The sequence below is a fragment of the Lepus europaeus genome, chromosome 7 (genome assembly GCF_033115175.1).
Source record: "Lepus europaeus isolate LE1 chromosome 7, mLepTim1.pri, whole genome shotgun sequence".
Classification (NCBI taxonomy): Eukaryota; Metazoa; Chordata; class Mammalia; order Lagomorpha; family Leporidae; genus Lepus; species Lepus europaeus.
Window position 1 is genome coordinate 52,494,625 of NC_084833.1, and position 12,500 is coordinate 52,507,124.

At 50.1% G+C, this 12,500-nt stretch overlaps 1 protein-coding gene and 1 pseudogene across 7 annotated transcripts in view; both read right to left on the reverse strand.

Annotated features, from left to right (window-relative positions):
* The window catches only part of TEAD1 (TEA domain transcription factor 1), a 281,212-nt gene that overhangs the window by 226,394 nt on the left and 42,318 nt on the right, over positions 1-12,500 (reverse strand). The window lies entirely within an intron of this gene.
* LOC133764431 (adiponectin receptor protein 1-like) lies at positions 6,181-7,317 on the reverse strand (annotated as a pseudogene).

Sequence of the window (12,500 nt, forward strand, 5' to 3'; positions counted from 1 at the left end):
CTCTCACTATCCACTCTGCCTGTCAAAAAAAAAAAAAAATTTAAAATTTAAAAAAATGTAAAAAACCACATTCAGTTATTGGCCGGCACCGCAGCTTACTAGGCTAATCCTCCGCCTGCGGCGCCGGCACCCCGGTTCTAGTCCCAGTCGGGGCACCGGATTCTGTCCCGGTTGCCCCTCTTCCAGGCCAGCTCTCTGCTATGGCCCGGGAAAGCAGTGGAGGATGGCCCAAGTGTTTGGGTCCTGCACCCGCATGGGAGACCAAGAGGAAGCACCTGGCTCCTGGCTTCGGACAGGCGCAGTACGCCAGCCGTAGCAACCATTTAGGGCGTGAACCAACGGAAGGAAGACCTTTCTCTCTGTCTCTTTCTCTCTCACTGTCTAACTCTGCCTGTCAAAAAATAAATAAATAAAACCACATTCAGTACAGTCCAACTGAATACACAGAGGCCAAACGTGAAAGATAAGAGAATAAAAGAAACTTAGGTCTAACCCATAAAGGGTACAAGGTCCAAAGAGAAGCTCAGAGTACACACAAGAGCAAAGGTGTTGGCTGAGCTCACCTGGAGAAGCTCCTGAAAGAGGTACTCAGGAAACCTGAGATAGGTCACAGACAGGGAAGCATACCTCTCATTGTCCCATTAGCCAGCGGATGCTCAAAAATCCTTGGGAGAGCCTTGGCTTGGCACCCACAAATGAGCAGCAGCCAACACCCTAGATCCAAACAGACTTTAAACTCAGGCCACCTGCAGAGTTCTACAGGTTGTAATTGTTGGACACCTAACAGTCTAACAAGAGCTTACTTTTTTTTCTAAGATTTATTTCTTTATTTTAAAGGAAGAGTGACAGGGTGAGAGAGGTGGAAATGGGGAGGAGAGGGAGAGAAAGAGAGCAAGGGATGAAGGGAGACAGATTAATCTTCCATCTGCTAGTTCACTCCCCAAATGGCCATAATGGCCAGGGCTGGACCAAGCAGAAGCCACAGCGTGAACTCCACTCTGGTCTCTCACATGCGTGGAAAGAACTCAAATACATGGGCCATCTTCCTCTGCTTTCCCAAGAGCATTAGCAGAGAGCTGGATCAGAAGGGGAATAGCCCAGATGCAAACCAGAGCCCATATGGGATGCTGGTGCTGATGGCAGGGGCTTAACCCAATGTGCCACGATGCTGGCCCAAATCCTTATTTTTTTTATTTGAAAGGTAGACGGAGAAAAGATATTTTCCATCCACTGGTTCATTCCCCAAATGGCCACAATTGCTGAGGCTGGGCCAGGCCAAAGCTAAGAGCCTGAAACTCCATCCAGGTCTTCCACAAGGGTATCATAGACCCAAATATTTGGTCCATCCTCCACTGCCCTCCTTGGCACATCAGCAGGGGGCTGGATTGGGAACGGAACAACTTCGATTCAAACTGGCATTCCAACAGGCACTCCAATAGCGGATGACAATGTCTCAGGTGCACCATTCCTGCCCCGCAAGAGCAACTCTGACATTAATCTTGCCTGAATTCAAACCCTGCCTTCACCGCTTGCTAACTTCAGAAAGTTCATCTCTTAGTCTAAGTTTCCTTATTTATAAAGGGGGATGATACCATCTAACAGAGTTGTTCTGAGAATTAAATAAATTAATGTATTTGGAGACAGGCATTGTGGTGCAGTGGTTAACACACTGCTTGTGAGGCCTACATTCCATATTAGAGTAGCTGGTTTGACTTCTTGCTCTGTTTCAGATCCCAGCTTCCTACTAATGTGCACCAAAGGAGGAAACAGGTGATGGCTGAGGTACTTGGGTCCCTGCCACTGCTATGGCAGTTCCCAATGGAGTTCCTGGCATCTATATTTGGTGTGGCCCAGCTCTGGCTGTTAAAAGCATTTACGGAGTGAACCAGCAGATGGAAGGTATCTCTCTCCCTCTCTTTTTATGGGCATGTGTGTCACTCTGCCTTGCAAATAAACAAAACTTTTTAATAAAATAATTACTGCATATAAAGGCACAGAGTAAAGTTGAAAGAAATGACACCTACTCCAACTGTTCCTACAAATATTAAAATCTGACCTGAACACTCTAAGTTCCCCAAATCCAAAATCACATAGAATATGATCTGCATTCTCTACTAGGTTTTGCCTAGTCCATGTACTAAGCTTCAAATTTTAACACAGGGCATACACTCGTTATTTTTAATATGCACAAAATAAGTACTTATTCATCTCCCTAGAGGTCTAACTTTTTAATGAATTCCATATTAGATTTAACATTAAATGCAAATTGATCCATAAATAGTAGCCTATTCAGAAATTAAGTGTGCCACAGACACTATTCTTGATCTAATTAAAAGAGCAACATGATGTGATGTGATACCCCTAGAGTAGAAGGAGAAGCTGAGGCGGGGCATCCACTGGAAAGTCGGCGATCAGTAAGGTCACAGGCTGACTGGACCATTAAGGAGGGAGTTAGATTTCAAAGATCCCTTCCCGTTACACAAACGAAATCACGGCAGTCACTATGGAGCACTGAGCCCTGGAGCTGCACACACAGTGATGCCTTCCAAGGACTCACAGGTACAGCTAACCACACTGTGGCTTTGCAAATCGGAAGGACTGGAATTTTCATTACAGACCATGCTACCTGGCATGTGTTCCTCCACTCTGCCCTCCCCACATGGAGGAAGCTGTGTCCTCAGTGTTCACGTCCCAGAGCAGGATTTTTGAGTCGCAGAGTTCTCAGCGCCAGACTGGGGTAGGCAGCCATCCTCTTTACACTCTCAACTCCTACCTCTAACTCACAATTTCTCCCAGATCAAATCCTGAAGAGACCTCAGCACTGCTTGGCCTCACCAGGGCAGAGCATTCTTTCTCCTTAGACTGATCTTTGGACAGACATACATACAGTCCAAGGGGAGGAGATAGGGATGAAGTCACCAAGTAGCCTCGCTTCCAGGAGGTGGGAGGATAGTGTGACTGGGGACCACTGCTGCCTGTGCTTAATATGGCACAAGATGGAGCCATAGTGGCATCTCCCAGTTCAACACATCTCACCTGTTAACTGGAGTGTCTGAGGGACCCTTTCCCCACCCCTCACGGTGAGACAAAGACGGTCCTCAACAGGATGTGGCTGCCAGCGTCCCTCATTCTCTGGACAACGTCAAAGACTCCCAGGTACCTTCCATCACCTCCCCAGCCCGCTCTCCTGTTTAGGGCTGGCCAGGGAGAGCTACACAGGGGATGCTGCTGCTCACAGGGAGACCCTGAGGAGGGGGTGTGAGGGTGACTCAGGTCAGGACAGCAGGACATTTCCTGCCCTGATTTCTGGAAATGTCACTGTCAGAGAGATGGCTTCCCAAGCCCTGGGAATCCCAGAAAGAGGCCACCCTTCGGAAGATACCCTCTTCCCCAAGAACACCCAAAGCAAAGCTTCCCAGCTCTGCTGGTACACAGCAGTCAAGTCTGTACAATGCAGCCAAGTTAGGGCAGAGGACGACACTTACATAAGTAACACCAGGAGGGATGGTGTTAGGAGTTGATGAACTTTCTCCTTTAAAAAAAAAAAAAAAACCACCTGGGGAAAGGCATTTAGCTAAGCAGTTAAGGTATCATCATCCCACCCTGGAGCACCTGGGTTCAATCCCCAGCTTTAGCCCCTGACTCCAGCTTCCTCTAACGCACAGCCTGAGGGGCAGCAGGTGATGGTTCAAGTACTTGGGTTCCTGCTACCCAACTGGGAGACCCCTATCGAGTTCCTGGTTCCTGGCTTCTGCTCCAGTCCATCTTGGTTATTGCAGGCATTAGGGAAATAAACCAGTAGAGGTGAGATCTCTGTCTCTCAAATAAAAAAAAAGCCTAAGTCACAGAAATACCAATGTGAAAAAATTCTGAATATAGACTGGCCTTAGACTGGAGAACTTCAGAGTGATAAGACAACAAAGTACGCTGTGGCAAGGCAGGTAAAGTCGTCACCTTTGGCACTAGCATCCCATACAGGAGCTGGTTCAAGTCCCAACTGCTCCACTTCCAATCCATCTCCCTGATAATGTGCCTGGCAAAGCAGTGGAAGATGGCCCAAGTGCTTGGGCTCCTGCACCTACTTGGGAGACCTGGAAGAAGCCCCTGATTTTGGGCTGGCCCAGCTCCAGCCGTTGTGTCCATTTGGGGAGTGAACCAGAGACTGGAAGATCTCAGTCTCTCCCACTCTCTCTGCCTTTCAAATAAATAAGTAAATCTTCAAAGTAAAAAGAGGGGTGGGTACTGTAGTGCAGTGAGTTAAACTGATGCTTGTGACACCTGCATCCCATATTAGAGTGCCTGGGATCCAGCTCCCTGCTCACATACCCTAGGCGGCAGGAGATGATGGCTCAACTAGTTGGGTCCCTGCCACTCCCATGAGAGATGCAGATAGAGTTCAAGGCTCTTGGCTTCAGTCCTGTCCAGTCCCAGCTGTTGCAGCCATTTGGGAGAGTGAACCAATGGATGGAAGATCTCTCTTTCTCCTTCTCTTTCTTTTTGAATAAACTTTTTTAAAATAGAAAAAACTCTTATACAAAACTAAACTATTCTTAGAACTTTTAACTTTAATTATGTCAGTAACTCTACTCCCAAAAAAGCAAGGAAACATTAAAATCACAGAAGCACAATTCTACAGCTGGGGTGCAGGAAAGCAAAAGGCTAAGGAGGAGGATGAGAGTGACAGCAGTGTCTTCCCTCTGAGGAGGAATCTGTCAGTTTACCAAGCATTTTCACCTTCATTCTTTCTGCCATGGCCCCAGATGGTCCAGGGGTGGGGGCTGGGGACACCTGGTTATCTCTACTCCAGGCTGTAAGAGGTGAGGGACCTGTTGAAGGTCCCACAACCACCACCGGGATATTCCCTATAGTTGTGCTCATGCCTCTGTACGAGATGGAGACAGCAGGAAGAGGGGATTGGGTTAGGAGCCCATTCTGAGTTCTGACAACCTCACAACAGGAGGTCAGGGGCAAGAAGAGCCATTCCCTCCACATCCACCACCAGCAGACAATCACATAGCACTTACGAAGCTCACACCTGGGTTCACACTTTTTTTTTTTTTAGATTTATTTATTTACATGAAAGTCAGAGCTACACAGAGAGAGGAGAGGCAGAGAGAGAGAGAGAGAGAGAGAGAGAGAGAGAGAGAGGGAGATCTTCCATCCGCTGATTCACTCCCCAATTGGCCACAATGGCCGGAGTTGCACCAATCCGGAGCCAGGAGCCAGGAGCCAGGAACCAGGAGCCAGTAGCTTCTTCCAGGTCTCCCATGTGGGTGTCCAAGGATTTAGGGCCACCACCTACTGCTTTCCCAGGCCATAGCAGAGGGCTTGATCAGAAATGGAGCAGCCAGGACTCGAACCGAAGGCCATATGGGATGCTAGCACTGCAGGCTGGGGCTTTACCCGCTATGCCACAGTGCCACAGTGCTGGGCACTTTGTATACATTAACCCACTACACTTTTTTTTTTTTATTCTGTATGTTCTTTTATCATCATCATATTCTTTGCATCGATACATAGCATGGTAGCAGGTTTCTTTTGAAAGCTTAGTATTAAATATTAAATCTTTCCCCATTTTAAACTTACATTACTATGCAAAGAATAAAAAAGTAAAACTCAAGTTATCTGAAGCCTGGACACACCTCCATGATTAGCCAGGCTCGGTACAGTGGCTTTATGCTTCCTGCTGTGTAAGCAGATCTGGGCCCTAGAAAGATAGGGCCAGGTTATACTTGTTTGTGAAACGTGTGCTACAAATATGATGGCTTGTCATAAGCCAGGTTACAAAGTAAGGACAGGGTAAGGGAGGGAAGTTTTCTTCCAGAAAAAAAAAAAAAAAAATTCTGAACAGTCCCACTCTGTAATTTTTTTGCCAAAATGGTTAGAGGAGGCAGTAAAACCTCAACATGAGCTTCAAGGTACTGTCTCTGTGAGGGGCCAGCAGCTGCTGTGTGGAGGAGGGGGACGGCAAGGTGGGCCCCTCGCCACCCCCCTCAGCTGGCAGAAAGGACACGCAAGTGTACTGCCCAGCGGGGTGACAGTGGGCTGCAGCTCGGCTGATACTGAATGTCAAAGGCGTTTCTTCTAGAAACGGACAACGAAGACTCTTCCTCTCACTGCAGCAAAGTTATTTTTAAAAGCACCTGGGAAGCTCCTCCTCCGCCCCTCAGGTGGGAAGGCTCAGAGAAGGGAATCGTCAGCACAGCCACCTTCGAGGTCATATCAGAATTCCTGAGGGTTGGAGACCCTATAGAAGTGAACAAAGGCTGTTGCCACCACCAGGTTGTGGAAAATCTCATGAGACTGGAACCGAATGTCAAATTTTCCAGGAAAGAAGCACTCAAAGAATTTGCACCACATAAAGGCTGGCTCCGGTGTTGTACATCACAGCCATGAGGAAGAAACAGCCCACCTGGCCCACTGCGGTGGGCCTGACAAAGCCCTCTGTGACAGTAAAGTGCATGGTGGGCACAACACCACTCAAGCCAAGTCCCAGGAACACACCTGCTCTTGGCTGGCAGTGCTGAGGCATGGCAAAATGGTCCCATTGTGCCACAATGATGGCGGAAATGCCCAGGAAACAGTCAATAGGGAGGCAGATGGGCTGTGGCTGTGGGTAGCAGGAACAGTGATGGAACCCGGGGATGAAGCTCCCCATAAAAAGCCAGCAATCCCTGAAGAGTCCAGTTCAGAAAAAGTCCAAAGGACTTTCTCTGAATGACAAAAGACGGTGTGGAAGAGCCCAGAGAAACTGAGGCAGAGCACTGCACCCACAAAGAACATCCCAAAAATCACCTTCTCCTGGAGAGAGGCCATGAAGTTCAAGGCCATGAAGGCCATTTGGTGTGAGCACAGTCAAGATTCCCATAAAGGGAAACAGCATGAAACCCAGCAGCTGGGTCCAGATTTTGCCAGTTCCTGTACAGGTATGGAAGATGTTCTTGAAGCAGCCCCTAAAGGAAGGCATAGATGGTCTGTGGCCATGAAGCAAGCCGTCACTGTCCTTCAGCCAATCAGGCAGCACATCACAGGGGTCAACCCTCCCACGTCCCTCCCAGACTGTGTACACAAACTGCTCCACTTTCTGCAAGGCGTGGTGGGCCCGCAGGGGCAGCATCAGCACCCACTCCTCCTCCTCTTCCTCCAGGGCACTGGGCAGGTTTGCTCTTCTCTTCAGCTTTGGTTGGGCTGCTGATGCTCACCTCGCTTCTCTTCTAAAAGGGGTCCCAGTTCACTCAACTCCACCTAGTCTGCTTCCCCATTACTGGCAGGTGCCCCGCTACCCTGTGCCACCATGGATCCTGTGTTGGAAGACATCAGGCTAGTACCACAGTACCACGTAGCTTCAGCTGGCAGGAAGGCTGGGGTCTCTCAGCCCCAGGAGGCAGAGATCTCCCTGTGATGGCTGACGGGCTGGGTGGCAGGATCTGCTGGGACTGTGGTCCACAGCGCTACATCCAATGGCACTGGGGGCCACCTGCAGCGGAGCAGTTCCGGATCCTCAGTGCCCTCCCCATGCTGCAAGGGGCACACCGACCGCTCACTTCACTCTTACAATGGCCCTATGAGGTAGGACCTCCTAGTAATGTTCCCGTTGTCCAATTCAGTCAACAGAGAGCTTAAGTAATTTGCTTTGGGCAGGGTCAGTGGGTCAGGAGCCAGGCAATGGGCCACTGTTCATTTGACCACCCAGCTCTACTGTCTCGCCTGAGGCCCCAGCCTCAGTGGATTCCAACCTGCCCAGGCCCAGGGTGAGAGGTGGGTGCACCCTCAGAGCACCCTGTTAATAACCAGGCCAAGCTTCCTGGCCTGCCAGCTTCAGTGATCGGCAGGTCACCCCTACCCTCCTGCCTCCGTCCTTCCATTATTGGGTTACCGCAGGACGATCGTGTATTAAGGCAAACACTACTTGGACATAACCTAATAACCACCCGTCTCCCAGCATTCAGCAAGAATGAACGCTACAGGGCACACGTGCAAACCTGATTCTCGGCGCAGGAGTGATTTCTGTGGAGAGGTAATTCCATTGTCCACCTCAGCCAGCACATCTTCCATCCACGCAGCATGAAGCCCCCATCCGTCAGCACATGCAGGAATGAGAGGCCTGCCTCCTAACCCCTATTTCAGGTGCAGCTGGACCCCATCTGGTGACAGGAAGTCTGCCCTAATCTGATCTTTCCATTTAGAAACACACAATAGCAAGCACACACTCAGCTGCTCGCAGAAGGCACCTCACACCAGAGCCATACGATTGCCCTACATTCACTTCTGCGGGCTACTTACTTATTAGCCCTAAATTGTCCCAGATGCTGTAGGCTGTGATCACTAGAAATGATGTCTCTATGGCCAGCCTTGATATCAACAGTCCCTTCTCTAGAGAGGTACAAATCCATACCAGAACCTTTTCTGTGCAACTAACTGTGGGACACAGGCTGGCAGCAGAAAGGCAAAATTCACTGCTGAAGATCCTGGCCCAGTGGGTCACCTGGTAGCAGCAGAAGCCGTGACCTGAAGGCAAGAAGCCACTGAGCCCGTGAAGCTGGGAACTGAGAGCCAGGTTTCTGATCCGAAATGCTGTCTGCCGATGACTGAGAAGAGGGTTGGCAAACCACGGCTCACAGGCCAAATCTGCTCTACCATCTGTTTTTGTACAGCCCTCAAAGGAAGAATAATTTCAACAATTTTAGATCTTTGGAAAATAATCAAAAGAATAATCAATTGCACAGAATCCGTGCTTCAGTGTACAGAAACAACGCCTTAAGGAGCACTGTAACGTCCACTGGATTGCACGGTGTCCATGGCTATTTTCACGCTATCACTGTGGAGCTGTAGAGCTGTGGCCTTGCAAGGTCAAAACCATTTGCTTTCTTACCATTACCACAACAAGTCTGCCGAACTGTGACTTAGAAGCAAGTGCCAGAGCACTGCTAGAAGTCAGAACTCAGCGAAGCCTAGAGGAACACACGACTGGTTAAGTCCCAGTCAAGGATTCAGCAGCAACTAATCCCTGCAACTGCACCGGGCCCCAGTGGGAGAGGAAGAGACCTCCACAGGAAATGCGTAGACCAAGGGCTAAGGGAAATCCAGTGTATTTCTAACCACACGCTCCACCTCAAAGACACGAGCTTTCTCAGATGGTGAGGCCAGACTGGAGCACTGTGATCCTGCTTGTCCTGTGTCTCCAAAGCAGGGCCAGGGAGCACCGGCTGGAGTTCTCCCCAGGATCCAGAGGGACCCTCCTTCCAGCCCTCAGCCGGAAGCCAGAGGGCAAAGCGTCTGCCAAGGACAGGAAGCGCATCCTCAGTTAGCCGGCTCTGAACTCCAGCATGGGGCCAAGCTGGGTGCGGTGAAATAGGAAGTTTTAAGTTTACAAAATCTGGTTTTAGAGTATCCTCGTCTGCCTGTCCCCTTCTTCCTCAGCTAACCTGGGAACACCTAGAGCTGAAACTGCCAGATTTAGCCAACACAAGTATTAAGATGCCCACTTAAATGAGAAGGTCAGGTAAAAAGCAATTAATTTTTAGTGTAGGTTTACTTCAACTATCGCTTCTCTGAAATTCAAGCCATTGGACATTTACTAAAGAAGTAATGATTCTCTGATACTCACACTTACCTGTACATCCTGTATTTCATCTGGCAACCCTACCTTGAACCCAGATCTTACAAGAGCTGCCTCCTTGACCCCAGCCCCTTCTGTACAACTTCTACACGGCAGATCCCCAACAGCCAAGCCTGTATCACATGCAGCTTCCAGGTCCCCTGTGTTGAGAGCCTGCCTGCTGCAGCTTCTAGAAACAAGCTTCCCCGGGAACAGAACACGGCCAACCCTTGACTGAAAAAATCAGCCTCTGCCTGTCCTTGCCCAGGCATCACAGGCCCAAGACACACGCCCTCTCCTCTTCCCCAGTCCCCACTGCCTCCCGTGCTCCTTTAAGATCTGGGTCCCCTACACTGGAAAGGAACTCCTCTCTAGGAGACCTGTCTGCTGATTACACTGGATCTCAGGGGCTTCCAGATGATGGAACTTAAAGGAATAAGGAGTTCAGGGGGAAGAGAGGTGCTGAAATCACACTGGTAGATGGTCCTACACAGGGGGCAGGTGCAGTGACCAGGAGCCACCCCACGGTAAGCTCCCTGTGGACAGGGTTTTCTGTCTGTTCACAGCCACATTCCCAGTGCCCAGGACAGTGCCCAGCACACAATGACTGACGCTCACCAGCTAACTGTGACTGCTGTGGGGCTGAACTGCACCTCACTCCCCAACTTCACGTGAAAGCCCTAAGCCCCAGTGCCTCTGCATGCGACCTTATTTGAACACAGGATCTTTAAAGAGGAAATTAAGCTCTCAAGAGGTCATGAGGTGAGTCCTACTCCAATCTGGCAGGTGTCGTTCTAAGAGGGCATTAGGACCTACAGAGGCAATAAGGACACAGTGCACACGGGAAAGGCTATGTGGGAACACAGCAAGAAGGCGACGCCTGGATCTGGGACTTCCAGCCCCCACACTGTTGGTGAAGCCGCCCAGTGTGTGGCATTTCGTCATGGCAGCCCTGGGAAACCACTACCGGGATAAATAGGAGAAAGGATGAACCAAAGGGGCCAGAGCTGTGGTGTAGTAAGCTAAGCTTCTGCCTGCCGCGCTGGCATCCCATATGGGTACCAGTTCGTATCCTGGCTGCTCCTCTTTTTTTTTTTTTTTTTTTTTTGACAGGCAGAGTGGATAGTGAGAGAGAGAGAGAGACAGAGAGACAGAGAGACAGAGAGAACGGTCTTCCTTTGCCGTTTGTTCACCCTCCAATGGCTGTCGTGACCGGCGCTGCGGCCGGCGCACCACATTGATCCGAAGCCAGGAGCCAGGTGCTTCTCCTGGTCTCCTATGGGATACAGGGCCCAAGCACTTGGGCCATCCTCCACTGCACTCCCAGGCCATAGCAGAGAGCTGGCCTGGAAGAGGGGCAACTGGGACAGAATCCGGTGCCCTGACCGGGACTAGAACCTGGAGTGCCGGTGCCGCAAGGCGGAGGATTAGCCTGTTGAGCCACGGCGCCGGCCCTGGCTGCTCCTCTTAATCCAGCTCCCTGCTGATGTGCCTGGGAAAGCAGTGGAAGATGGCTCAAGTACTTGGGCCCCTGCACCCAGGTGGGAGACCTGGAAGAAAGTCCTCACTCCTGGCTTTGGATCAGCTCTGCTCTGGCCGTTGTAGCCATTTGAAGAGTGAATCAACAGAGGGAAGATCTTTCTCTCTGTCTCTCCTTTTCTCTATTATAACTCTACCTCTCAAATTTTTAAAAAATCTTAAAACAAAAAAACAAAGAGGTCAAAATCCACACCTGCTTGCTCTCCAGCTGTATCTTGGATGCCTGTGCCAGTACACGATGGGCTATCATTAAAAATGCCCAAAGAAGAGCCTGCAGTCTCTGCCCAGAGCACCACAGGGAGGCCAGAGTGCGCAGGGACAGGGTACAGTTCCCATCGCCCACTCTGCACACCTTCCCACTCTCAGTCCCCGGGCCTCTATGGGCCTGGCTGCTGGGGAGGCTGCTACCTCTTGATTAGGGAGCCTTCAGGTGCCACGGCTGGCTAGCACCCAGCGCTGGCCTGCCAGCTTCCCAGGTACTTGGCTGTAGCATACATCCCTGCCTACCCAAATCCTCCACTCTATCTTTCCTAAAGGCAGAGTCCTGCTCCTATCTGTGTTCCCCTTTCCAACAGGATCCCTGACCCTGACTGAGTACAGTAATCCCTTCCCGGGCTCTTTGTTCCATCCAAGCCGTCATGCCAGTGAGGCAAGAGAAGTCTGGGGGCTGTCCAGCAACTGGACAGGTTTTCTTTTTTTTTGTTTTAAAGATTCATTTATTTATTGAAAGTCAGAGTTACATGGAGGGAGAAGGAGAGGCAGAGAGAGAGAGAGAGAGAGAGAGAGAGAGAGAGATCCTCTATCCGCTGGTTCACTCCCCAAATGGCCACAACAGGTAGAGCTACACCGATCTGAAGCCAGGAGCCTCCTCTGGTCTTCCCATGCGGGTGCAGGTGCTCAAGGACTTGGGCCATCTTCCACGGCTATCCCCGGCCATAGCAGAGAGCTGGATTGGAAGTGGAGCAGCCGGGACTCGAATTGACGCCTACATGGGATGCCAGCACCATAGGCGGCAGTTTTACCCGCTATGCCACAGCGTGGGCCCCTGGACAGATTTTCTTACTGAGAGAGGAGACACTTGGAATAACTACGTCTGGACACTAGTGTGAGGATGTGATGCTTGGAGCCGCTGCAACCATTCTGACCATGATAGGAAGGTGCTCACATCCAAAGGAGAACAAGATTAAAAATGCAAAGAGACAGGTCCCTATGGGTCACTAAGCTACAGCATTACCGGCCCTCTGGGTTTTTTTTGTTTGTTTGTTTGTTTTTTTTTTTTTTTTTTTAGGATCACTTCTTGATTTAAGAGAGAAAAAGATGATTAGATGCAGAGACATCTTCACTCCCCAAATGCCTGCCAACA